This window comes from Sceloporus occidentalis, unplaced genomic scaffold, assembly GCF_023333645.1.
Source record: "Sceloporus occidentalis isolate IW3139 unplaced genomic scaffold, rSceOcc1.0.p SCAF_8, whole genome shotgun sequence".
In the NCBI taxonomy this organism is placed as follows: Eukaryota; Metazoa; Chordata; class Lepidosauria; order Squamata; family Phrynosomatidae; genus Sceloporus; species Sceloporus occidentalis.
In genome coordinates this window covers 35,875,449-35,902,658 of record NW_028316988.1, presented here as the reverse complement: position 1 = coordinate 35,902,658, position 27,210 = coordinate 35,875,449, and the positions used below count along the sequence as shown (strand labels likewise).

At 42.1% G+C, this 27,210-nt stretch overlaps 1 protein-coding gene across 4 annotated transcripts in view; it reads left to right on the top strand.

Annotated features, from left to right (window-relative positions):
- The window catches only part of LOC149308685 (fibroblast growth factor 13-like), a 153,007-nt gene that overhangs the window by 90,758 nt on the left and 35,039 nt on the right, over positions 1–27,210 (top strand). The window lies entirely within an intron of this gene.

Sequence of the window (27,210 nt, the reverse complement as noted above, 5' to 3'; positions counted from 1 at the left end):
AAACCAATGAATTGTCACAACAGACTGATTGCAAGGGAGGAAGAAATGAGAGAGGAAAGACGTACATTTACAAACCAGGGACATCATGAGCAAAGGAGGAAAGACAAAATCTAAGAGAGGGATGGGAATGGTTCAGGGATCAATGTTGTCCCCTGGGAGCTGCTCTGGGTTGCACCCCTTCTGCAAATTTCTCTGCTGTACCTCTCTCTTTGTCACACACAAAAGGACTTGATTTATACTACAGCAAAGCAGATTTCAGTTTTATAAATGGTGCTGAAAGGAGAGCAGAGCGGATAATGAGAAACAATTTAATATGATCCATGAGGGGGGATTAATCTGAGTACCTGGATTGTGGCTGGGCAATGCAGCTGAGCACTGATAAATGAGAGATAATCAGCTTAGGAGTAAGGGACGCTTGTAGATGCCTGAACTGGGGTAGCTGCGGAAAGGCTGAAGCTGGCTAGAAAAAGTGCTGGGAACTGGAAAGAAGCAGGAGAGGGAAAGATTTTAGGTGATGAAGAAGAGGCTGGCGAGGCAATAATAGGCCAGAGGGAAAGAGATGAAAAGCATGTCATTCAATTATGGCTACATTATGGCCCCATTGATTGATTTCTGCATTCTAGAACAAGGCGGAGAAAACACTGACTCTCAAGTTGATTTGGATTACAACTCCTATCACCATTTGCCCTTGTCTGTGTTGGATGGGCAGCATACTACTATCAGAAAACATCACAGACCTGGCACAACTACTAAGAAAGATCAAAGGAGAAAGTGCAAAGGCAGGCTTACTGCTGAACATAAAGAATACAAAAATAATGACCGTGGAGGATCTACACAACAAATTCAGCTGAGACAGTGAGGAAATCAAAATAGTCAAAGAGTTGCTGTATTTGGATCAAACATACATCAAAACAGGGACTTCAGTCAAGAAATCGGAAGACAAGGAATGAGGAGGACAGCTATGAAAGAACTAGAGAAGATGCTAAAGTGTAAGGATATACAACTGAGCACCAAAGTAAGTATGGATGCAAGAGCTGGACATTGAGGAAAGCAGGTAAGAAGAACATCAACTCATTTGAGATGTGGTGCTGGAGAAGACTGGTAAAGATACTGCGGACAGGCAAAAAGATGAACAAATGGGTCCTAGAACAAACCAAGCCTGAAATCTCCCTGGAAGCCAAGATGATTAAGTTGGCATACTTTGGCCACATCATGGGAAGACATGACTCATTGGAAAAGACAACAATGCTAGGAAAGGTGGAGAGATGTAGAAAGAGAGGAAGGCTGCATGCTGGATGGCTGGACTGTATTAAGGAGGTCACAGATATGAATTTGCAGGACCTAAGCACAGCAGTGGAGGATAGGAAGTCTTGCCATTTCTCATCCACAGAGTCGCCATGAGTTGAGGTCAACTCAAAGAGGGACAACAACAAAATGAAGTGATAGTACCACTCTATTCTGCTTTGGTCAGACTTCACCTGGAATATTGTGTCCAGTTCTGAGCAACACAATTCAGAGAAGGATGTTGACAAGATGGACCATGTCCAGAGTAGGGTGACCAAAATGGTGCATGGTCTGGAAAACACCAAGCCGTGTGGGGAGAGGCTTAGGCAGCTGGATATGTTCAGCCTAGAGGAGGTGATATGATAGCCTTGTTTAAATATTTGAAGGGATGTCCTATTGAGGATGGAACAAGCTTGGTTTCTGCTGCTCCAAAGATTAGGACACAGAACAGTGTATCCAAGCTATGGGAAAATAAATTCCACCTAAACATTAGGAAGAATCTTTGACAGTGGAATATGCTGCCTCAGAGTGTGATGCAGTCTGTTGCAGGTGCTTGGATTGCGTCTTCCTGCATGACAGAGAGTTGGACTAGATGCTCATTGGGGTCCCATCCAATTCTATGATTCTATATTAGTAATCCCATCTACTCTGGGCCAGTGGTGAGACCATTGACAGGAGCCATTGTAATTTCCCACAGGACCCCAATGCGATGCTGTGACAGAGACATTGTGGGAAATCAAATTGGCCATGTGCCACTCTCCTTACCAGTTAAAGCTAGAGCTGGAGTCCTATGGCAAATGATAAAGCCACTGGCCTCCGCAGGAGCATTGAGGATGCTATTAGGGACCATTATAAAACCTGACTTTTAAAATCCCATTTGGGGGGCAGGGGGCAGAGCTTCCCTTCTCTCAAGAAGCCGCACTCAAAATTGTAACCCATTTACAGCTAGCCTCTTATCTCTGCCACCCAGCTCCAAGATGTGTTGTTGCAAAATAAAATCTTTAAGGTTAAAAAGAGTCCAAGGTGGTAAGGAAGAAAAAAGAGAGAGATCCCCAAGGATGTGTGATATTTTTTTTCCTTTTTCTTTTCAAGAACCCTGTATTAATTAGAAACCAAAGGAACAAGAGAGTTGGATAATTAAAATTCTGTCATTTCAGCATCTAGCTGATGTCCTTCTAGGTTGATTTTTATGTTAAAGCAAAAGAAATGAAGACACAACATTCTACTGAGCCGCACAGGCATAAATCCTTTTCGGCTTACGTTTAGACAGCTCAACGCTGGAAATGATCTTACAACGACTGGCCTTCCTTCAACACACAGTCCAAGACTGGCACCCACGTTTTTTTAAAGGGCAAAAATAAGAATGTTTGCTTTTTCATTTATTCTTTGATTCAACATGCACTTTGGTCAAATATGGATGGATGTGTCCCTTCTCACAATGCAAGCCCACCTTGGGCAAGTCACACTCTCTCAGCCTCAGAGGAAGGCAATGGCAAACCTTCACTAAATATACCGTAACAAAAAACCAACAACCCTTTGATAGGGTCACCTTAGAGTTGCCATAAGTCAGAAATGGCTTGAACACACACAACAAAATTCAGTCCTTCCTACAGAGCAGAGCCCCACTGACTTCAGAATTTGTATTCTATCTCCTGCCCGGGAATGACCCAGAAAACTTCTAAACTCAGGCCCAGGGTCCTGAGATTTGGCAACCCTGCACACAGGGACGTAGCCAAAGGGGGGGGGGGGTCTTGAGGTCCGGACCCCCCCCCCCCTTCCATTAGAAAAATAAATGGTGTGTGCTGCTGCGCCGCCACACCCAAGCCCCATTATAATGGTGGCACTTAGTCTGGACCCCCCCTTCCTAAAATCCTAGCTACGTCCCTGCTGCACATGACTTACCTGGGATTTATAAAACACCCAGTACATCGTTGTTGTTTCAGACCCCATAGAAGGAGATTTTTAAGCAACGCCAGAGATACACTAACTGAGCTTGCAGGGTCAAAATGGGTGACTCTAGTAATCCCTTCCAATTCAATCATTCCCTATTTTTTCCAATTCCGTTGTAAGGAAGACAAGAACAAGCCCCAGATAAGGGCAACAAAAACACCAGGCCCTTCTGTTTAATGTTTCTCCTTCCCAACTTTGGAAGGAAGTCTGGGAAACGAAAAAGAAGCAGCTTATTTTGAAACCAAGTCCATCAGGAGTGAAGTTTTAAGAAGAGAACAGTCCACACTTGCCAGCTCTGGCTCCTCCAGTTGGGAGTGCAAGACTGCCAAAGAGCTGCGAGATTATCTGTTAGACTTACAGGCTCAGATTTGAATTGCAAAATATGAAAGAGAGAGAGGGGGGAAGCTTTAAAAATAGCTTGTGCATATTAAACCAGACTGAATCGAGCTGACAGCACAACGAAGGAAGGGGGGAAAAGAGAGTGGAAAGAACATAAAAGCGATGCCACACTTGCGCGATGCATTGTGGCAGTGATAGCAGTGTTGGGTTGTGTGAAAACAATCTAAGGGTGTCCCAAAACTGAGTGCCGCTTGCTTCCAAAGAAATGTGTGTTTAATTAGAAAAGGGAATTAAGGAGGAGACTGAGTGAATGGGAAAATGTGGAAACATGTTATTCAGAAGACTTTACATGTCGTACCTCACCGGGTTTGTTCCAACTGTGGATAACAATGCTATAATTAGGTTTGGGGAATCTTAGGCCTGGAGGAGGAAATGTGCGTAGAAAAATTTGGTATCTATATTAAGCAGAGTGCATCAGGGCTGGTGCAGCATGGATCTGTGGCAGAAATGGGAGAAATGACTCTGGATGCTCTTGCAAGGTAGAAAAAGAAAGCTTACATTTATTGTCTCCGGAAATCCATCTTGGGATCGGAAAGGAGACAAACAAAATGAGTTGATCTATACTTGGTTACAAGAATCCTAGAAACTGGCTCTCATGTATGGTTAAAAACTATAAGCCACTATTGGAGTTGGGGACTCATCTATGCTCCTTCCAGACAAGGGAAACAAAAGAGACTACAAGGATTCAAAGATATAGCCGTGTTAGTCTGTGGAATCAGTATGTAGAGAGATCTTGAAGCACCTTTGAGACTAACTGAAAGAAAGAAATTGGCAGCATGAGCTTTCGTAGACTTCAGTCTACTTCCTCAGATGCATTTGGTGGAGTGGAAGCCAGGGACAGACATATATATGCCATTGGTATGTGAGAATGACAATTCAAATTACTAATCCTTTGTGCATGGAGATGAAGTGGCAAATCCAGTTTGGCAATAATGACGATGATGATGATGATGATGATGATGATGATGATGATGATGATGATGATGATGATGATACCGATACCCTTTCCTTGAAGGCCTCATTGGCATCAACTTGAACTTTATTCTAGCACCATAAAACATTGCTTTTTGTAGAGACTAGTTTAATCCCAAATGCACAAGATTTTAAACTGTTATTAATGTTTAAAATCTGTAGCAAGCTCTTAAATTGCTTAATATGCTTTGAGCGTGTTTAAATTAAGCTTGTTTTAAGTGTTATGTTGTTTTAAACCATTGGATTCATTTTTATCCATGTGTCTCCCTGAAATCCTAAGATATAGGGAGGGATGTGGACACTTTAATAAATAAATGAAATACTAAATATTAAACATGGGCAGGTAAAAATCTGAACTTGAAAGGTGAGTTTTTAGAAGAACAAAATGTAATAACATTTTGTAAGAAGCTTCCATATCTGAGAAGGATGCTGTGTGTGTGTATGTATGTGTGTGTTTTGCATGTGTGTGTGTCGTGTTGTGTGTCACATTTGATGATGTGAAAACCCAAGTGTGAAGTCAAAGGCTTTCACAGCCAGCATCCAGAGTTTTTTGTGGGCTTTTTGGGCTATGTGGCCAAGTTCGGGAAGAGTTTATTTCTGATGCCGGGAATAAACTCTCCCAGAACATGGCCACATAACCCAAAAAACCCACAAAAAGCTATGAAAACCCAAGTGTTTACCAGTCTTTAGGAACATCATTTTGCCAGGAGGAAAGTCAAAAGGTCATTGTTCAGGCAGAAACCTGATCATCAGGCAGCATGGATGAGCAACATCTAGAGATCTGTGGCTCTGTGTGTGCGCAAGAGAGAGAGTGAAATCATACCGGATGAATATGCATATGCTAAGTGAAGACAAGATGCAGACTGGCATCTCTGTGATATTTCCATTCTCCACATCTGTGCTGGATCTCTCGCTGATCTCCCACTGAACCTGACATGCCCCAAGATAGCCCTTCGGGCTAATCTGCCATCTTGTCCTTGACAGCTGTTAAGCAAGAATTTATCAACACGATTCAGAGGGTGCTGGGTTTTTGTTTTGTTTTTTTCCTGGCATGTTTCAGGGAAAAGGAGAAAATGCATAGCCACTGTTGCAAGCCACCACAACAGAAGCTCATCAACAGCACATGGCTGCAGTGAAGCGCCAACCCACATGGAAGCCAGACATGACTTCACATGATGAAACTGTGTGCTGGTTCTGCATGAAGCAGTGACTGACAACCTCCATGTTGGTGGGTGGTGAATCCGCTCTGGGTTTTAGCTTGAATTTTAAAGGAAATACCCAAGGAGCTGCATCCTTTTTTGGTGGATTGTGTGCACAGACTTTAATGCTGACACACTGGCTGTTTTGAACTATTCTCCATGACGAACTGGATCTCTGAATGGATAGAGCCCTTACGGTCAAATGCCTCCGTGAGATAACTTGTGGTAAGAGGTTTGAATGCTGGAATAGCACTCTGGAGGCCATGGTTCAAGCCCCCAATTGGTTATGGAAACCCACTCAGTGACCTTGGGCAAGTCACACTCTCTCAGCCTCAGAAGAAGGCAACAGTAAACCCACTCTGAACAAAGCTGTCCAGGAAAATACTTGTGATACGTTTGCCTGTGATAGGAGAGCCAGAGTGGTGTAGTGGTTTGAGCGTTGGACTTTAATTCTGGAGATTAGGGTTCGATTCCTTGAATGGCCATGAAAACCCATTGGATGACGTTGGGCAAGTTGCACACTCTCAGCCCCAGAAAACCCCATGATAAGTTCTCCTTAGGGTTTCCATAAATCAGAAACCACATAAACCACAACAACAAGAACAAGGTATGACTTAGGGTTATCATAAGTTACAAATGAAAGCACACTAACAACAGCAACAATGAAAGAGATTTTAAAAACACGAAAACCATGTTGTTGTTGAGGCCAACAGTATGTTCTCTCTTGTAATGTCAGGTCATCAGATGAAAAAGATTCAGAAATGTATTTTTTTCAGACTGTGTGACCCAAATGACTCAACTGAAGCTATCATACTTGGACATATCATGAGATGAGATGACTCACTGGAAAAGATTATGATGCTTGGTAAAGTGAAAGGTAGTAGGAAAAGGGTGGGGGGAGCCCATTACAAGTGGATGGACTCAGTAAAGGAAGCCATGGTCCTCTGTCTGAAAGATCTGAACAGCTATGTTGCTCTCGATAATCTCTGTGTACAAGTGCTGATGCCTCTTTGCTTCTATTATTCCCAAACCCTTGTCATAGACTCAGCATGTACATTCTATTTTTGCACAATAAATCCATCTTCCCATTTCTGGGGAAAGACCCTGGAATCCAAGCGTCTGAGGATCATTGGGCCTATTTGATTTGGCAGCTCTTCAAGCTTCTGAGTTTTTGCCATATGTATTGCCTGTATTATAAAAGTCAGGGTGGTGTAGTGGTTTGACTGTTGGACTAGGACACTGTTGGACTAAGACAATGTGGCTTAGTGGTTTGACTGTTGGACTAGGAACATTAGTGCAAAAATGTATTACTAAGGGTTCTGTATGGTGTGAAACGGGAGGAGGTCAATGAGTGTGACACCATGGGTTCCCGCATCGGGTGACACTAACTCTAGGGACACCACTGGCAGTATCTAGTGTAGTGGTTTGAGTGTTAGACTAGGATTCTCAGAGATTAGTGTTTGAATCCCTGCTCAGCTGTGGAAACCCACTGGGTGGCCTTGGGCAAGTCACACCCTCTCAGCCTCAGAGGATGGCAATGACAAGCCCCCTCTGATGAAACTTGCTAAGAAAACCCTATGACAGGTTTGCCTTAGGGTTGCCATAGGTCAGAAATGACTTGGAGGCACTCAACAATACCAACACTGCCTGTCATATATATTCCACAATAAGGACTAGAAGCTTGGGTTTGTATTCTGATCTCTAATGGATTCCAACATTTATAAGAAGCTGAAACCCATGGAGCATCTAACATTTTCTGTGATACGTCCATAGAATTGCCACATGCATCTGTGCTACCTCAGTCTGAATGAACCCACCCTAGGGATTTCCTACACATACATATACACATACATATATACACACCATCTCTCCTCCAGCAGAGTTTGGCTCCTAACATAACTAATAATGTGCAGGCTTGTGTTTAGCTCTCTCCTGGGCACCAAGTGACAAAATGCCATGCAGATACCACTTCTGAAAACTAGCGCAGACGTAATTCTTAGGAGACGTTCAGATCAGCGTAGCTGAGAAGAAGTTTTGCAGTTGAGTTTCTATGTTCTGTGTGTTCCCCCAACGGGTTTACATTGAGACAGAAATGTCAAGGAAATTCATTGGGAAGGGAGGCTATGTCCGCATAATGTGATTTTTCTGGCAGGAATTATTTGCGAGTGAGTGTTCACTCTATTTGGCTTTTTTCAAAGCAGGTGGGAGGGGAACCAGAGGAGGAAATCCAGACGGAAAACAGTAGATCAAAGGTTTCTCATTTGTCATCCACACAAATATATATTCTAATTGAATCAAGCACTGCTATTTCACAACAACAAAGGGACGTAAGAGTAACAATAAAATATGACGTGCTGGAAATAAAAGAGCTGGGTTATCATTACCTTTGGAGAGCACTGAGCATGTACATTAATGCAAATGGATTCCATTAGAGCTCCCTTTGCATTTATCTCACCAAATTGGTTGGATGAATGAAGCAGCTGGCTGTCATAGAGCAGAAATAAAAATCATGCATTCAACATGTGGCTAGTTCTCTCTGAGAAGATAAACCTCTGTCTGATCGGTAACACACCAGGCTGCTCTTGTTGTCGTTGTGTGCACCTTCAAGTCATTTCCGATGTACGGCAACGGTAAAGTAAACCTATCATGGGGTTTTCTTGGCAAGTTTCATTCAGTGTGTGTTTGCCATTGCCATCCTATGAGGCTGAGAGAGTGTGGTTGCCCAAGGTTACCCAGTGGGTTTCCACAGCTGAGCAGGGATTGGAACACTGATCTCCCAGTCTAACACTCAAACCACTACACCAGATACTGCCAGTGGTGTCCCTAGAGTTAGTGTCACCCGATGCGGGAACCCATGGTGTCACACTCATTGACCTCCTCCCATTTCACACCATACAGAATCCTTAGTAATGCGTTTTTGCACAAATGTTCCTCGTAACTCATGATTCCCATATACCACTAAATGTCATGCTAATAGTTTCACAACTATAAAACAACTAGCAAAATTAAAATTATGCCTTCAGATTACAATACCATATGCATAACCTAAATGTATTTATATATACATTGTGAAGATTTGGTTAAAACGTAAAGAATGTTTAAAAGAATGTTTTTTAAAAAAAAATTAAAAATTTAATTTTTAATGAAATTTGAATTTGAATTTAAAAAAATTAAAAAAGGAAGAAGTGTCTATAGGGGATAAGGCCTCAAAATCAAAAAGGGGGAACATGTAGTCTCAGGGTTATATTTTGCTCACCCATTATTTAGAGCAGAGCTTCTCATTTTATCTGATATACAGGACCAGCTGTTCAGAAAATAACATTCCAGCATCCAAATTTGTTTTCTGCACAGAAAATATAGTTTTATACACAAGACAACCGCATGCAAACTTTGCACAGCGTAAGTCCCAAACTGTCGATACTCTTCTCATTCCAGAATTGTTCTCTTCAGGTTTGTTGACATTTGAAAAACATGGTAGGTTTTGCCCCTCTTTACTTTTTTTTACCATTTATCCCTTGTTTTAAAAATAGTCTTTCTCTGCCTAATGCGGAACATCCACTTTCAGTTCAGCATTGTGAGAGTGGATTTCTACATGTGATGCCATTGCACATGGGTGCACTTGGTGCATAGATGTGGTGACATATTGGATTGTGCATTTTGTGCTACATTTGGTGTCTTGGTCCAATTGTTTAATGTCGCCATTCAGTGCAAGGGCTGGGTAGCGCCAGTCATAACGTAATTCCCCATGTGGAGATTTCCTCTATGCATCCTCACCGTGAAACCTCAGCTGGAAACAAACAAAGCAATTGCGTCCTTTTCCTATGCCAGTGGCTGTTTTTGTGTCGTGTAAAGTCCTCCCTGGTTCCTCTAGCCCTCCCAAATGTTGTTGCTTAGCAGCTGGGATGCTTTTTGACGTCGTGTGGGGATTCAAAGCCCAAGCACAAAGGGAGAAAACAGAGGTTCTGGCTGTCATTTTGATCAATTTTCCCAGTAACTCTCCTGTGAAGGGTTTGACAGATGGGGCTGGAAGGAGCGATCTGGGGACATACGGTTGCCTGCGCCATCTAATTCTGGATGATGTGGCGGCTGAGATATAAAGGACACATGACGGAGCATGAGGGTGCCATGTCAAGGAGCTTGGCTCACCCCTTGCCAGAAATGACTCAAAGCTTTGGCGATGTCTGTAGAAGGCACGTCCCCTCGCTCTCTCTCTATTCCCATGAAATATTACAAATAGAATAGGTAGCAAATAAGGTAATAAAACAAACATAGTCAAAACATGGCCAAATTGAAGTACAAAATGAAAGATGGAGATGGAGGCTCTCTGGTTTTCTCTGAGTTGGTTATCAAATTGTTGCTGTCACTGCGTACCTCCAACACACTTGTTTACTTATGGCAACCTTAAGGCCGCCTCATAGGGTTTTCTTGGCATGTTTCTTCAGAGGGGGTTTGCCATTGCCATCCTCTGAGGCTGAGAGAGTGTGACTTGCCCAAGGACACCCAATGGGTTTTTTATGCTTGAGTGGAGAATTGAAATCTCCAGAGTTGTGGTCCAATGCTCAAACCACTACGCCACACTGACTCTCTATTATGTTGTCCCTGCTGCGTCAAAGAACAGGCTGTTGCTGTTTTTCTTCAAGGGGAGATTTTAGAAAACCATCACCAATAATTTGTCCACAGCCACTTTAGGATAGGGCTGACCCAATACATTTTGGTGCCTGAAGAAAAGGATAAGATTGGCCAAAGGATAAGTTTGTACAAGTCTGTGTGTTGTACATAAAACCCAGTTAGATTGATTGTTGAATCTTATTTCACATTAGCAGGAAGAGAGAGTACTCTACCTTTTTTCATCTAAGTTCCCAGCATCCAGCATCCAGCATGATGACTGCTTTTCTAAGTGCTTGCACCCCAACGAGCAGCAATTGATTTAGTGTAAAGCACAAAAAAGGAACAACCAGAAGACTCATGAAGACAGGCGTTTGGTGACTGCCGTTGTTGCCACCCAGCATTTGTGGCCTGAGGAGTATTCCTCATTTTGTCTATAGAATAATAAAATCCTGGAATTGGAAGAGACCCCAAGGGTCATCCAATCCAACCCCATTCAAAGCACTCCTGACAGATGGCCATCCAGACTCTATTTAAAACCTCCAAAAAAGGAGACTTGACCACTCGCCAAGGCAGCATCTTCTACTATTGAACAGCTCTTAGCATCAGGAGGTTCTTCCTAATGTTTAGGTGGAATCTCAAATGGTAGGACCAGCTCTGTTTGGATGTGAGGCTGACCTAGAATCCTCTTTGTGACATACATAGACACAATGCCAAATTAATATCTGCATGCCTTGTAATGTTTATTGGAAACACAGACATTTGGCACCTCTGCTCACAATGACCCCCTGTACAGTCGGCCCTCTGTATCCATGGATTCTTTCTTCATGGACTCAGCCATCCATAGCTTGAAAAATATAAATTCCAAAAATCAAACCTTGATTTTGCCATTTTATATAAGGGGGACCATTTGACTGCAACGTTGTATTTAATGGGATTTGAGCATCTATGGATGTTGGTATCCATGGTGGATCCTAAAACCAAACCCCAGCAGATACCAATGGCCCACTGTATGTTCATCCAGTTTACACTGCCACCTCTCCTGAATTCCTCCAAGAGTGTTCCGGGTTCAAAAAATGTTTGCCACACCATATTACCAGTGTGACTATGGCTATTGTCCAGCCAGTAAATTAACAGGGCAGATTTAAATTTTATCCTCCTTGTGCCTGATAGGTTCCCAGTTTTCTTAATCTAAAACAGACTGCAGTGTAGAAATGATCTCATTAGCAAATTGGCCCTGACCATTTCCTCTCTCGGTTTGTTCTGAAAAGATACACACTTCTGCAATGCTTTCTGATATGCAGGGCTCTCTAGATTAAGCATATTTTTTTGTGTAAAGCACAGCGGGTGTGCGTGCGATGCCGGCGGTGCGCTCTTGTTCCAATGCGTCATCCTTAACGCTTTGGCTTTTTAAAAATCTATGTCCTGTGGCAAGGCTTGGGAAATGGTTGGCGACTAAAGAATGAGCCTTCTTAATTGCATTGAGCAATCTGAGCATTGCTGATCTTAACTTTCCTATTGAACCCGCCAGGAATTCTTCACTTGGGTTTGGGCTTTTTGGGGGGAGGGGGTTCTCCTCTTCTTTAACCTCATCAGCTCAATTAGCATCATTAATAATGACAGAAGCAACAGAGGAGCCTGTCCAAAGCGACACTCAGCGGAAAAAGGGAGACTGGTGCCTTTCAGACGGCTTGCAGTCAGTTGGTGGCTTGCCAAACCTATATTCCCCATGGGAAGCTTAAATTTCTGCCTTTCCTATTGCTTTAGTGGAAAGGAGAGAATGAAAACAAAACATGTTACATCCCAGAGGGAGATGAACAAAGCACTGGGATAGAAATGAGGAAGGAACATGAGTTGCTCACCAGTCCATACTGATGTTTGGTCTATGAGACCCTTGGGGAGTCAAGGCCTTAGCAAAAACTGCAATACTAATAAATGTGTAATACGCAACCCTAAAAGCCAATGCAATGCCAAGACTGCCCTGGTGGCCTCAGCACCTTAAAGGCACCAGATCCCATCCGAGCTTGGAAGCTAAACCGGGGCAGTCCTGGTTGGTACTTGGATGGGAAGCCATCAAAGATTACCAAGTATTGTAGGTTGTATTTCAGAGGCATGGCCAAAACCACCTTGGAGTATATTCTTTCCCTAAGAAAACCCCAGAAAATTCATGGGGCCACAGATGACTTGGGCACAGACGCAATGCCAAGGCTGCATTGATAGGAGTTTAGGTTCCAGCTGGAGGGAAGGTATAGCAGCACTCTATTTTGGTTTGGTCAGATCTCACCTGAAATAGTGTCTCCCAGGACCCATTCACACTACAGAATCATAGCACTGTTATTCCACTTCAACTGCCATGGTTCCATCCTATGGAATTCTGGGATTTGCAATTGAATGAGGCACTGGAATGATTTGGCTAAGAACTGTAAATGCCTCCCTAAACTGCAAATCCTAGGATTCCATAGGATTGATTTGTGGCAGTTAAAGTGGAATCATTGCACCACAATCTCTGTAGTATGAACGGGCCCCAGTTCTGGGCATCAGAGTTCAAGAATGATGTTGACAAATGGAAAGGTATCCAGAGGAGAGCAACCAAGACAGATTATTTATTTATTTCCCATCTTGCTCCAAACATGGATTCAAGGTGGCCTAAAACATTTAAAAACACAGTACAGAGTTTGTTTTGGGTTTTTAAAAAGCCCCTTAATACAACTATTAAAACACAATTAAACTAGCTGATTTAAAGAAGCACAAGTTAAAAACAACATTAACAACAGCATTAAAAAGACATTTAAAACATAATAAAGTGCACACACTAAACCGTCGCCCTCAATTAAAAGCTTTTATCTGCTGCAAAGTACTAAAAAACAAATGCTTCCTTAAATAATAATATAAAAAGTATTTTTATTTTTTAATTACAAGTCATCATAGCCGCAGCCGCGATGACTGGGAGATTCTGGATCTTGGTGGTAAATGGTCTGGAAAGAAAGCCTCGTGAAGAATAGTTGATGGTGTTAGGTGTTGTCAGTGTGGAGAAGAAAAGATTGAGAGATTATATGATAGCCATCTTTACATACACAATTTTCCCCAGCTGTGATGCATGCTGGCTGGAAGACTGCGGACACTATCATCCAAAGTGTAACTTTTCCAGGTTTTGATGCACACATGAAGACTGCGATTAGTGGAAGACTCTGGGAGGTGAAGGTCTTTAAAAGTAACTTTTTTTAAGTCCGGTACACATGCACACACATTCAGACAACACAGGTGAAACCAAGAGAACGACATCTGACAAACTCATGGGAGCACTTCTCTCTCTAAATTGCATCTCTTTGCTCTTCATCAATGCCTCCCCAGTGGCATGAAATTACGCTGGAGAAACTTCCAAATGTCACCTGAATTAAAGTGTTTCCTGCTAATGAAGAGCTGGGCTATAAATTCAGCTGTCTGTGAAATGACAGCAGAGAAACAAGCCCATAAAAAGTTAATGGCTCCACTACAAGGGCAATAACAATTAGAATTTCAGTGCATTCGTAGACAGAAGTGCAGACAGGTCACTGGGAAATTTGCCCCCGAAGTCCTAGAGTCTGCCCACACTGTGGCCATTCTGTTGCTCATAGAAAGCAGGAGGACATGGATGCATCTTGTTTGGAACCAAAGCTCTCAGAAGGGACAAGTGATGGGAAAGAAATAATGTATCAGTCTCTCCCTTCCATTTCCTTCTTCCCAAGCACACCGCTTCTTTCCTGCCCTCTCTCCATTCTCCCAGAACCAGGCTTCTCCAGCATATTTTTGTGGGTTTTTCAGGCTAGGTGGCCATGTTCAGAACAGTTTATTCCTGATGTTTCACCAGCATCTGTGGCTGAGATGCCAGCTCTTAAATAATAAACTCTTCTACAACATGGCCACATAGCCCAAAAAACCCACAAAAAACTGTGGATGCCAGCCATGAAAGCCTTCGACTTCACTTCTCCAGCATGTTTGCCATGACTGGGAGAACTGGTTGATATGGAGAGGATTAAGCACCCATCCTCCCCTCACCTTCTCCTTGTCAAATCATGCCCTCCCCACAGTGCATCTCATTGTTTGGTAGTGACCTGTATGGTCACATTTGAGTTGGCCACCAAGTGATTGCTTCTGCCCTGATACTCTTTGCCTATTAGAACATGAAGAAACCCAACAATAGTCTGTGGGATCATAGGATCATAAAGTTGGAAGAGACCCTGACATTCATCAGGTCCAAACCCATTCTGCCATGCATGAAGACATAATCAAAGCACTCTCTATGACAGCTGGCCCTCCAGCCTCTGTTTAAAAATCCTCCCAAGAAGGAGCTAACTTCTGATGCAGTCAGCCCCTATTTATAGCTGCCTTCCAGATCTTTTGTATTGCAACTTTCCTAATTCCCAGTCATTTGCTTGGTCAACAGAGGCTGTAGTGGAACATTTCTGGAGGACACCAGTTGAGCAAGACTGCTGTACACATTGATTAGAACAATATACTTCTGCTTGATTTATGTGATGAATGTTTCTCTGGGTACATTGCATAGAAATGTGGTTCCCTCTGCTGGTAGTTTTTCAAAATTACATCATCCATGAGTCCAAAACGTTTGGTTCTGCTTCACACACTCGCTATAACATTGAAACAACATGTGGACCTAGAGTTTAGGAATTGCATTTGTAGGTCCTCCGGCTGATGTTGGCCATAGAGTTGCGCTGGAGGACCTAGAGATTCCTAGAGAGAAGATATTATTCTAATCCGTGAATAACCAAATCCACACAAGTCAAAGCCACAAATGTGGAAGGCTGAGTGGATAGATAGACTATGCAAAACGTGAACATTTCACTGTCATTAAAGTGTCCATAACATAGGGAGCTGCATTGTCTCAGCCTCAAACCTGTTCTGGACAAATCTTGCAAAAGGATAGATTTGCCTTAGGGTCACCATAAGTCAGAAATGTTATGAAAACACACAATAACAACAACATAAAAAAACAGTGAAACCACACAGTTAAAAATCATAAGAAAGTGATTTCAAAGAGTGCAATTAAAAGCAGCACTCCAAAGGAACCTGGCACCTTAATATTTATCAAAGATGACCGAAGAGAAGGTACAAGAAAGATCATAGCCTAGGCAATAGATCTGACTCATGAAATTACTATCATGACAGAAAGACACTCTGCTAGCCGAAGGAAGAAAATACGTAACTCTCAGAAAAGATTTCTCTGCACCGTGAAGTTCAGGATCATTAACTTTTAGGAATGAGTGCCATCTTCTGGTGTTGCGCTGCAATGCGTCATGCTGCAGCACTGGCATGACACACACAAACACACACACACACACCTCACATGCTTTTTGTGTTATCATTGGGTAATATTTCTCCCTTTTTTCATTTGGCCTGTGAGCCAACTATAGCAAAGAAAATGGAAAGTTAATCACCTATTTAAAGTATAGGTTGTACAAAAAATACAACGAAGAAGACTTCTAGGTCCCACTTACTGCATTGAGCCTTTGCTTACCAAGAAATCTGGTCTTCATTTACTCTTTTTTGGCCTTCATTTGCCTAGAAATTAGTGTATTTGGACTTCTGGTATTTAATATATTTGTACATTTACCTACATATCCATTCCTTAACTGTCACTTACCTTGACAGTTGGACATAGTTTATTGTATTTGGGTTAGATGTGTGGGCCTTACTGTTATATTTCCTTTTCATTTACTTAGACATTTGGCCCTCCTTTACCATATTTTGGTCCTCAGTTACCTGGAGATTTATTATCAGTTTAAAATAATAACATTTACTTCTTGAAAGTTCATCACCATTGATCTACAAGTGGCTCAGAGCTATGAATCGACTTCTTCATGCATATCATAATTATATGTATATATTTACCTGTTTCCTTGATATACAATATTCACTTGTAGTATTCCCACTGTGTTTCCCCATTCTGATCCAGTTTCTTCTTCTTTATCCCACCCTTCCGTTATGCTATTATTATTCTTTATTAATGTAATTTTCATAGATTCAGTGGGTTTATTTAGTGGAGACTAACAATGATGTCTAACGCATTATTTCTGAACAGTATTCAAGAGCTGCCCAGTACAGAAAATATTGCAATATTATAATCTAGATATTAAGGAGTCATCATGGTGCAATGATTTGCATAAGACTAGAACTCCCAGAGACCAGGTTTTGAATCCCTGTTCAGCCATATTATTCATTTTCATTTTCAGCAAAAGCTTTTCATGTAGAATATCTGTGCAAAATAAGGATTTTCTAGCATTTCTAAGTAAAAGATTTTCAGGTAACAGAATTTCCGCAGAAGCCTTTTGGATAATCCCAGGTAGAATAGATTCACTAAATCAATTTTTGAGTGCAGTGAATCCTCCACATTCACCGGGGTTAGGAACACAGGATCCCTATGAAAGTGGAAAAACCACAAATAAAAAACCACTATTTTTATTTTTGCTTGAGAGAACAACTCTCTGGGAATCTCTATGTGCCCCAGGGCAATTCTATGCTCGGGATCTGCTAGAAGTTGACCATGAAATTGCACTGGAGGACCTACATATGCCTTGAGAAGTGTTCTCTCTAGGAATCTCTATGTGCTCTAGGGCAATTCTATGCTTGGGATCTGCTAGAAGTTGACCATGAAATTGCACTGGAGGACCTACATATGCCTTGAGAAGTGTTCTCTCTAGGAATCTCTAGCCCCCCCCCCCCCCCCAGTTTGATTTTTGGCAGAAATTGACAATAGAGTCATGCTGGAGGACTTAGATATTCCTAGAGAGAACATGATTAATCAAGTCCGTGAATAATCAAATTTGCAAAGCTCCAAATGGGGAGGACCGATTGTAATACAAGGTTTTGGTTATTACCTTTAAAGCCCTAAATGGCTTGGGTCCAAGCTATCTCAGGGACCGCCTCCTCCCGTACAATCCTCCCCGCGTTCTCCGGTCCTCTGGGAAGAACTTACTACAGCCTTTAAAATCTAGGCTTGCGGCGACCTCCCAGAGGGCGTTCTCTGCTATCGCCCCCAAACTCTGGAACGACCTGCCGGATGAGATCCATCAGATAACATCATTAGACAGCTTTAAAAAAGCGGTCAAGACGGATCTCTTCCAGCAGGCCTTTCCAGATTAACCATCCCGGCCCAGGTTCCCTGATTCCCTCATTCCTCCCGTGGCCCCATCTTAGTGATGGTTGAGGATCAACAGAGGGATATCAGGGTTTTTAGTTTTTAATTGTTGTTTTTATGCTTTGATATTGTGTTTTTAATATGTTATACTGTTTAATACTGTCTTAAGGGGGGGAGGGATAAAGTGTTTTTAATTGTTATATTTTATATTTTACTGTTGTCAACCGCCCAGATTGGTTTCCCATAGGGCGGTATACAAATAAATTATTATTATTATTATTATTATTATTATTATTATAGTAACTATGTAGACAAATCCAGTATATTCAAACAGTCAACTTAGTTGGGAATTACCAACAAGATGCATGCTCTACTATGGGAAGCCCAAAGTCTATAGAAACCATCATCGGCCCTTCTTCAAAGCCATTTTAAACATATCATGGTTTAGTCTGGAAGGAAAGAACATTGGACTTTTTTTAAAGGGTTGTTATTGACATATACAAATGTTGTTGCTTTAAAAACACACTGTTTGCACATTGAGTAGGATATGTATGGAGGTGGAATATAAATTGGGGGACATGAAAAATACATATTTGATCACAGGTAATATACTCGTACGTTTGTAAGAACACCAGTCACAAGACAAAAGTGTTTTTATGCCAGGACTGATGAGCTGTTGCTCATCTCTAATCTGTAGATTTCTGCAACAAGGGGGGTGAATTATAGGACCTCACAGATATATTTCAAAATTAGGTGTTTCTATTGTCGTTGTGAAAATAAGCTTCAGTTTGGAAGAACTTGGGTTGAAATTGCAGCACTGGGTTGCATGCCTGCTATCTGACCACCAGGGGGCAGAGTAAGACAAGCAAAAAAGGTCCCCGTTGAAGATTGGTTAGGAATCAGATCTGGGAAAATTCAAGTTCCCCTTGAATTTTGTATCTGCTTGTGAGCAGCTGCCAGTGAACTTATTTTAGTTCTTTGGTTTGCATTCCAGTCATCATACAGAGGCAAAAACACACATGCAAATATATTAAAGAGATAGAGAAATCAATTGAATCATAGAATTATAGAATCATAGAGTTGGAAGAGACCGCAAGGGCCATCCAGTCCAACCCCCTGCCATGCAGGAAATCACAATCAAAGCATTCCCATTGACAGATGGCCATTCAGCCTCTGTTTGAAGACCTCTAAGGAAGGAGACTCCACCACACTCCAAGGGAGTTTGTTCCACTGTCGAACAGCCCTTACTGTCAGGAAGGTCCTATGAATGTGGAGCTGGAATCTCTTTTCCTGTAGTTTGCATCCATTGTTCTGCGTTCTAGTCTCTGGAGCAGCAGAAAACAAGCTTGTTCCTTCCTGAATATGACATCCCTTCAAATATTTAAACAGGGCTATCATATCACCTCTTAACCTTCTTTTCTCCAGGCTAAACATCCCCAGCTCCTTAAGACGTTCCTCATAGGACATGGTTTTCAGACCCTTCACCATTTTAGTCGCCCTCCTTTGGACACGCTCCAGTTTCTCAAGATATGTAAAATTGTTAAGAGACTCAGCTACTGCATTTAACAAATACAAGACAGGCTTCTTTTTTAAAATTTGGATACACAAATTAGAGTCCTCCTCCAAGCATGGAAAAGCCCTTTCTTTGGACAACAACTCCCAGAATCCCCAACCTGCACGGCCAGTCCAAAAAACTAGCTTTTCTTGCTTTGTCTGCAATATTATTTGAGATGCACTCAGTTTAGATGCATGGAAAGTACAATGTCCCCAACCCCATGGCAGCCTCTTAGGTGGGGAGCACAGGGAGGAGGAGAAATAAATGGCAGGCCTCCAAAAGTGCTCAGATCTTCCAAACTCACAGCTGTGCCCTCCATGGTTGAATCAATGTGATGTTGTCTTCCTCTTTTCTCATTGTCACCAACTCTGCCACGGATGATCGTCTTTTCTAATGGGTCATATCATCATGATGATGAGCAAAAGGGGAACTTAACTGTTCGATTTCCCATCTTGAACTGTCTTTCTCCTTCCTGCTGCACGGGACATCATGCAAAGGAAGAGTTACACATAGCCTTGGCTGGCCCTACATCTCACAACTCCTCACACTTCATTTTGTCATTTGATTAACAACAGAAATGTTAGTTTTTTGTGGGTTTTTTGGGCTATGTGGCCATGTTCAGGCTATGTGGCCACTTCTAGAACATGGCCACATAGCCCAAAAAAACCACAAAAAACTATGGATGCCAACCATGAAAGCCTTCGACTTCACAACAGAAATGTTGTTAATAATGAATGGTGAATATTGTTCCTGAATACAGGAGCCACCTGTACAGAAGTTTTCTTGTGCAGGTACAGAACTACAGTGGATGCTGAAGTCCCATTAAATACAATGACATAGTAAAATGTTTTCCCTTATATAAAATGACAAAATACAGCTTTGCTTTTGGGGATTTATATATTTTTTAAAAGCAGGAAGTTCTCTTTTACATGTGTAATGAGAACTACAAGAAAGCTCCTTACTTCATGTGTTACAGGAACTGTGCAAGGGCACCAGTGTTTCTTGTTTCAATTGAGTTTAGGGTGAAGAAGAGTTCTGGCCTTTAAATCAGGAACCTTGGGTCACTGCTGAGGACTAGCAATAGATTAGAGATGCATCAGAACTGTTTTAGACTGGGTCAGACCGTTGGTCCATCTAGCCCCAGTACTGTCAACTTTGACTGGAAGGTGAATTTCAGTTGCAAGTAATATTCTTTCGTAGCCCTTCCTGGGGAGGGTTGGTGTTCTCTGGTGGCTTCCCATGCAAGTCCTAACAAGCTTCCAAAAAGAGACAGAATCAGGTGTGAAGTCGAAGGCTTTCACAGCTGGCATACATAGTTTTTTTGTGGGGTTTTGGGGCTACGTGGCCATGTTCTGGAAGAGTTCATTCCTGATGTTACACCAGCATTGGTGACTGGCATCTTCATGACAGCATTCTCTGATGATGCCACAGATGCTGGTGAAACATCAGGAATAAACTCTTCCACAACATGGCAATATAGCCTGAAAAAAACCACAAAAACCTAAGGATCAGGAGTGTTCAAGATGCTGGTGGCGGTCCTACCTCTGCACTGGGAACCACTGAAATGGAGGACTCTGTAAAATGAGGATGCCAGCAAGATGCAACTACATCTCCTCATCTTCTGGCACTTGACTGGTGGATCAGAACTGCAGGACTTAGTAGTAATGGTCTAAATATTCCTCCATGCCCCTATTTTGTCTGAAATAAATCTTCAGCAACATCCCCAACCCCAACAAAGAGGTGTCCGCATGGTAATTATACCAGAATGTCCAGCGAATGCAATTCTTGCAAATGTTTACAACTATCCTGGTCGCATCCAGGGCTCATCAATAATTCAGCTTAAACAAAACTGAAGGAATATGCTTTCTTTTTGCCTCTAAAAGGCTATTTGAGCTGCAAAGAGAGGAAGAGAGAGAGAACGCAAAAAGCATTAGCCAGGCCTAACATATTATGGGATCTGGTTACAGCTCCCTGGACCTCTCCCTTCCCCCATGTCATTACTTCAGGAGATGAGACAATGAAATCTGGCATTTGCAAAAATAACACATTTAAGCAAAACACCACCCAGCAAGCAAGAGCAGCAGCAACCGGCCCACCGCCCAAGAAATGGTTCCAGGTTTGCCAGAAGACGACTCTTCTTTGAGCCCATGCATTTTTAATGATCGCTGAAAGTCGTAATGGTCTGCTCCTCCTAATGCCCATTAATGATCTCTGTGTATACCACAAAGATGTTTCTGGCTGGTACCTTAGAGAATACTGCAAACATGCCTTTAAACTTTCTCTGAGCTCGCTCTCAAAGGCAGGCTGGGCTTGGAAAGGGCAGCATCGTCTCATAAGACAGATATGGCTTTGGGGATGAGAAAATCTTACTCAGGTAAGAAAAGTGGAAGCAGAAAATTAGTTTGGAAGGGGGAGAAAATCAGGAGAACTGGTTGGTCACCACTATGGCTTCTGAAAAGTCTGGTAGCTGGGGGAAGATGCACGCCTAACCTTAGCCATCTAGCAATGTGTTGTGAGTGTTGAGTTTTAATATCCTTTCTTTTATTGACTTGCTCCCTCTGTGAAATTTATTTCTTTAATAACGGCAACAGTGACAAGGAACAACTCTTGTGGTCCAGGCTGTAGAAGGTACCTGCGTATACTGATGAGATGGCAATTTTAGTTTCTATCCCCATCCGCAAACCCTTTGAGAAGACGTTGGAGAAGATGCAACTAATGCTATGTATAGCTAGAACCAACCACATCACTGACAAAGTTGGTGGGGCAGGGAATAGTTCTTTGAAAAGGGAGGAATAAGGTACCAACCTGAAGACTTTAATAAATTTTAATTCCTGAAGCACCATATTAAAGTCTGATTTCATCTGTGTTGGTTTGGAGATCCAAGGGGTCAGTATGGTTTTAGAGCTGTGACCTCAGAATGACATTGCAGCTATGTATATATATCCACAAGGCAGTTTTTTCTGAAGTTTGAAGTTTATTTTATTTAAGTTAAACAGTATGTTTGCAAGTCTATTTTTCTTTTGCATCTGTTTATCTGCACCAGGATCAGAATTATACATATAATCTCCCTTTAATTCAAAAGGTACTCATTTGACATTATGAAATGATCAAACTACTTACTGAACCAACGCCCTACAGTGGAACAAGAAGGGGAAAAACATTCCAGCAACTCCAGAATAAATCCTTTTTTCCCAGACAATCATTGGAATTACTTCCCCCAAATGAAAACAAAAACAAAACATTATGTCCAAATCTGTTATTTCCTTGGTTTTTCTCTTCTGAGTGTTGTGTTTGATTTACAAGATCAAGCTTCTTCTCTCATGGAAAGATGAAACTCAGTAAAGGGACAGATACCTCTCCATCTGGTAGATCATATGTAAATACCAAATATTAAATAGATAATATCTTAATATTGGAAACTTTTAAAAATTGCAGCAGGTTTGTTTGTTTGTTTGTTTTTAAAAAAGCCAATTCACAGTGCCATGATCTGGTTAAAAATTGCCGTTACGAATATAGTGCGATATGTGAAGATTTTTTTCTTTGCAAGAGATAATTATTGTAAGAGAACCCAAGCTTCAAATGTCATGAAAAGATAAACTCAGTAAAGGGAAGTGACTTACTTTCCCAGGGTGCAATCCTTCCACATTTGGAAAAGATATGCCTTTTTGGACTACAGCTCCCAGAATCCCCTCATCAGCATGACCACTGGCCCTTCTGTCCAGGAGATTCTGGGAACTGCAATACAAAAAGGATTTTTAAAACCCACCTCTGAATCTTATTGATTGCTAAGCAAAAGTAAATTAGACTTGAGTTCAGAAGGTATTATTATCAGGTAAAGTGTATATGAATGTGCTGTACCTGGAATTCTCTTGGGAAAGTCTTCCTAGTCCAGAGAGTTGCAGCCAGATTGCTAATGGGTGCTGACGACATGGAGCATACAACTCTCATGTTGCAACATCTCCACTAGCTTCCCATCTGTTTCGAGGCACAATGCAAGGGCTGCATCTACACTGCAGAATTAATGCAGTTTGACCCCACTTTATCTGCCAAGACTCGATGCCATGGAATTCTGGGATTTGACATTTGGAGAGATGTTTAGCCTCCTCTGTCAAATTCCATAGGATTCCATAGGATTCCATAGGATTCTATAGGATGGAGTCACAACAGTTAAAGCGGTGTCAAACTACATTAATTCAGCAGCGGCCAAAATGCTGGTCTTCTGTTTTCCTCCTCTTCTCCTTCCCCATTCTCTCTTTCTCTGTCTTTTTTCCCATCTCACATTCCTTTCCTTCCCTATGCTCTCCCTCCCTCCCTCCCTCCCTCCCTCCCTCCCTCTCTTTTCCTTCCTTCCTTCCTTTTTCTCCCTTCTCTCTCTCCCCCTTCCTTCCTTCCTCTGAATACTCAGAGGTGTTTTTGCCAGTTCTTTCCTCTGAAATGTAGCCTACAATTAAGCCATCATAATATCTGAAGCCAATTAAAACCAATTAAAACAACAATGACGACAACAGATAAAAGTCTAGCACATTACACAAGGCCTGTTTCCCAGAAAAAAAAGATCAGTTCTCAAAGCTATATGCTAAATGGCCTGCCCTGTGTCATCTTAATCTAGTCTTGTGCCTCCAAGTGTGGTGCAAGTTGTTCATCTGCTGTTTTCTCAAAGAAAGTGTTCTCTGCGTGTCTCTTGGCTTTTGTGCATTGAATGTAATGGGCACCATCTTCTGGGCTTTCAAGTCATTGCTGACTTATGATGACCCTTAAGCAACCCTATCATGGGGTTTTCTTGGCTAGATTTGTTCAGAGAGGGTTTGCCTTTGCCTTCCTCTGAGGATGAGTGAGTGTGACTTGCCCAAGATCATTCAGTGGGTTACCATGGCTGAGCAGGAATTCGAATCCTGGCCTCCAGAGTCATAGTCCAACACTCAAACTATTGCACAATGGATTTACTCACCTTCTAAGCTTTGTCGTGGTTGTGGTTGTGGTTTTTAAGTTAACATCTTATAGGTGGTGTAGCACAGAGGAAGGATTACAAGCTAATTTGTGGATGTGTTTGCTTGCATGCATACACTTTGGTAAGAGTTATATTCTGCCTCATATTACATTACAGGGAATCCATTTTCATGGTGTTATGGAGTGCCCTAGAATTTGTGTAGGTACGCTTGCTTAAAATATTGTATAAAATATTGTATATATACCTTCAGGATATGTCTATAAGGTGTATACAAAACATACATGGATTTCACATTTAGAGGTGGTTCTCATTTCCAAGGCATCTCATTATGTACCTATATGCAAATACAGGTATTCCAAAATTCAAAACACTTCTGTTCCCAAGCATTTTGGATAAGGGAGACTCAAAATATATGTATATATATTTTGAATAGGTTGGAACACATTTTCTTAAACTTTTATGTGAGCAGCAAGCAATTAAACTTGGACCAGCTTGTACTAAAGGTGAAGCAGGGACTTTTCAACATTGCTTTTCAAAATTGCTCCATGCAAAGCAAAGATCACGCTCCTGAAGCAAAACCAGTGCGTTTAGGATTCGGATGTAATTGAATTAAACAGCCCTACCTACAACTGGACAGAGGGAATGAATTAACTGCATTTGATTTGATCCATGTGGTGGGCAGAAATGGATTTGATGTGAACCTTTTACATTGCATTTGGCAATCTGACAAATATAGCAGTGATAACCCTGGTATGTTGCCAGTAGCAAAAGAACCAGTTGTGCCTTTGCATCTTGAAATGCCTCTCTTTGATCTGAGGGAGTAATGAACCAAGGCACATTTTCATTATTGTAAAGGTGCAATGTACTAATGAAAGTTGATCTGTTCCTACCTTTACATTTTTACTGTATGCTTCTTTTCTTGCTTAGAGGGAAGCCATATTATTATTATTATTATTATTATTATTATTTTGCATTTGTATCAGATGTTCTCACCAAGGGTGACCATGCTTTAGCCCAACAACAACCCTGTGAAATAGCTTTATGATGAATGTGGTTCTCCAAAGGAACTCAATGAATGTCTTGTTTGAGCAGGGATTCGAATAAAAAATCTCTCAGTCCAAAACTTAGTCTATTATACCATACTGACTCTGTAAGGATTGCTATCAGCCATAGACCCCATTATGCTTTGTGTCCACAATGTAAGAAATAATAGTCCCATTCAATGCCTGTCTCACCATACTTCGCTTGGGGTACCACCTGAAGTTCTCAGCATCCCAAGTTTACAAAAGATACTGACAAAATGTGACATGTCCAGAAGGCATTATGAGATGAGGGGCCTGGAGATCACATCTCATGAGGAAACGTGGAAAGGAGTTGGGTATAGTTTACCTGAAGCCCATACCCAATGGTATCTTCCTTACAATGAAGATATTTATGACAACCATCTTCAAACATCTGAAGGCTTATCACATTGAGAATAGACTCTTTGCTCTAGAATAGTGCTTCCTCAATGTTTGTTTGGGATTTCAATTCCCAGAAGCCTCAGCCAGCTTGACCAACATTCAGGAATTCTGGGAGCAGAAGTCCAAAACATCTGGAGATGCAGAATTGGGAACCACTGCTCTGAAAAGTAGGGCCCAAACCAATGAATTCAAGACAAAAGGACTTCAACTAGATATTAAGGAGAATTTCCTGAAAATACAAGCTAGTTAACATTAGAGTAAACTGCCTTAGAAGAAGTTGAGCTTTTGAACCCGAGTCTGGATGCCCACCTACTACGCATGTTGTATTACTGGATTTCCTGGATTGGCAACAGGTTTAAAGAGAGGATCTTTGTATTCCCTTCTAACTCCTTGATTCTGTGATCCACTCCTGAATAATTGTCTTTGGTGATATTGCAAGAAGAGGTTTGGCAGAAAGCTTTAGAAACTGAAGAGAGGACAGAGATGGAAGAGAGAAGGTTTAGCATGCATTCATGCACATGTGAAAGAATGGAAATGGACCAGTTCTGGGTGAATAATGGACGAATTTTGGAAATGGCAATGGGAAGCCTTCAGTTTTCCCAGCCATTTTGGGATCCATAGTCTCAGAAATCAGAATCACATAAGGTCCAATCCAAATCTTGTTGTTGAGACGTTCTAATAGAAATTTGACCTGGCTTCCCCTCACTCTGCAAATTATAAATCATGGATGACGTCTTCTAATCTGCCTCTTCTATTTGGGAGTAGAAACTGAGTCAGGCTCCCGAAGTCAAATATGAAGAAACAAATTGTCTTTGCCTGAGGCATTTACAGTCAAGCCTTCACAGAAAAAACACACAGCCTTGAAATGCTTTCCTGGAGAAAACCTCACCAAAGGACCAGCTTCGTGTTGCATATTTAAAACCCTGAAGTTGTCATCCACAGCCTGGAAAGCTTACATTTTTGGAGCACGGTCCCTAGAATCTGTTCCCATCTTGGTTGCAACATGGTCAGTGTACACCTGCTGGATGTTCAGAAAAGCAACGTTTCCAAACTGTGGTCCCATCACACCGGGAACATGTATCTCCTTTAATGCATGTGTCGACTAGGGAGTCAGTGGCCAGAGATGGTGCACTTGGGGGACATTCAACATTTCAGCCTCCTTGTCCATGACTACTATCACTCCCCTCTACTTTTCCTACTAGAATGGCAGAGATCTGCATCTTCATGTGGGCTTCCTAGAGTCACCTGGTGGGATCATAATGCTGCTCTGAGATGGGCCTTTGCCCTTTTAGCTCCTATCCAGTCGGGCAGATTCTTCTGGTAAGAAACCTGGCTGGATTCACTCCCCTATCGACATAGAGAGCCACCACTGTTCTCTCTCCGTAGGCCTTCTGGTCTCCTGAGAGTCCCACACCTCTCCACTTGTGGACATCTCAGGACCCTTTCCAGCAAAACCTGCTTCTCCCTCTCCAGCTGCTCTCAGCTCCGCCCAGGCTTTGCCCATTCCAAGTCTCTTTGGGTGCCTTTTGCTGGGCCTTCTGTCTCCCCCCAGAGGCCTCTCTGGTTCCAGAGAAGGAGGCACTGGTCCTTAAGACCCTCCCCACCCTCCAACTCTCCTGACCCACGGAGACGGCTGGCTGGCTGGCTTTGGCAACAGTTGCGCCTGCCTTCAGGCTGCTCCTCTACACACACCTGCTCTTGCC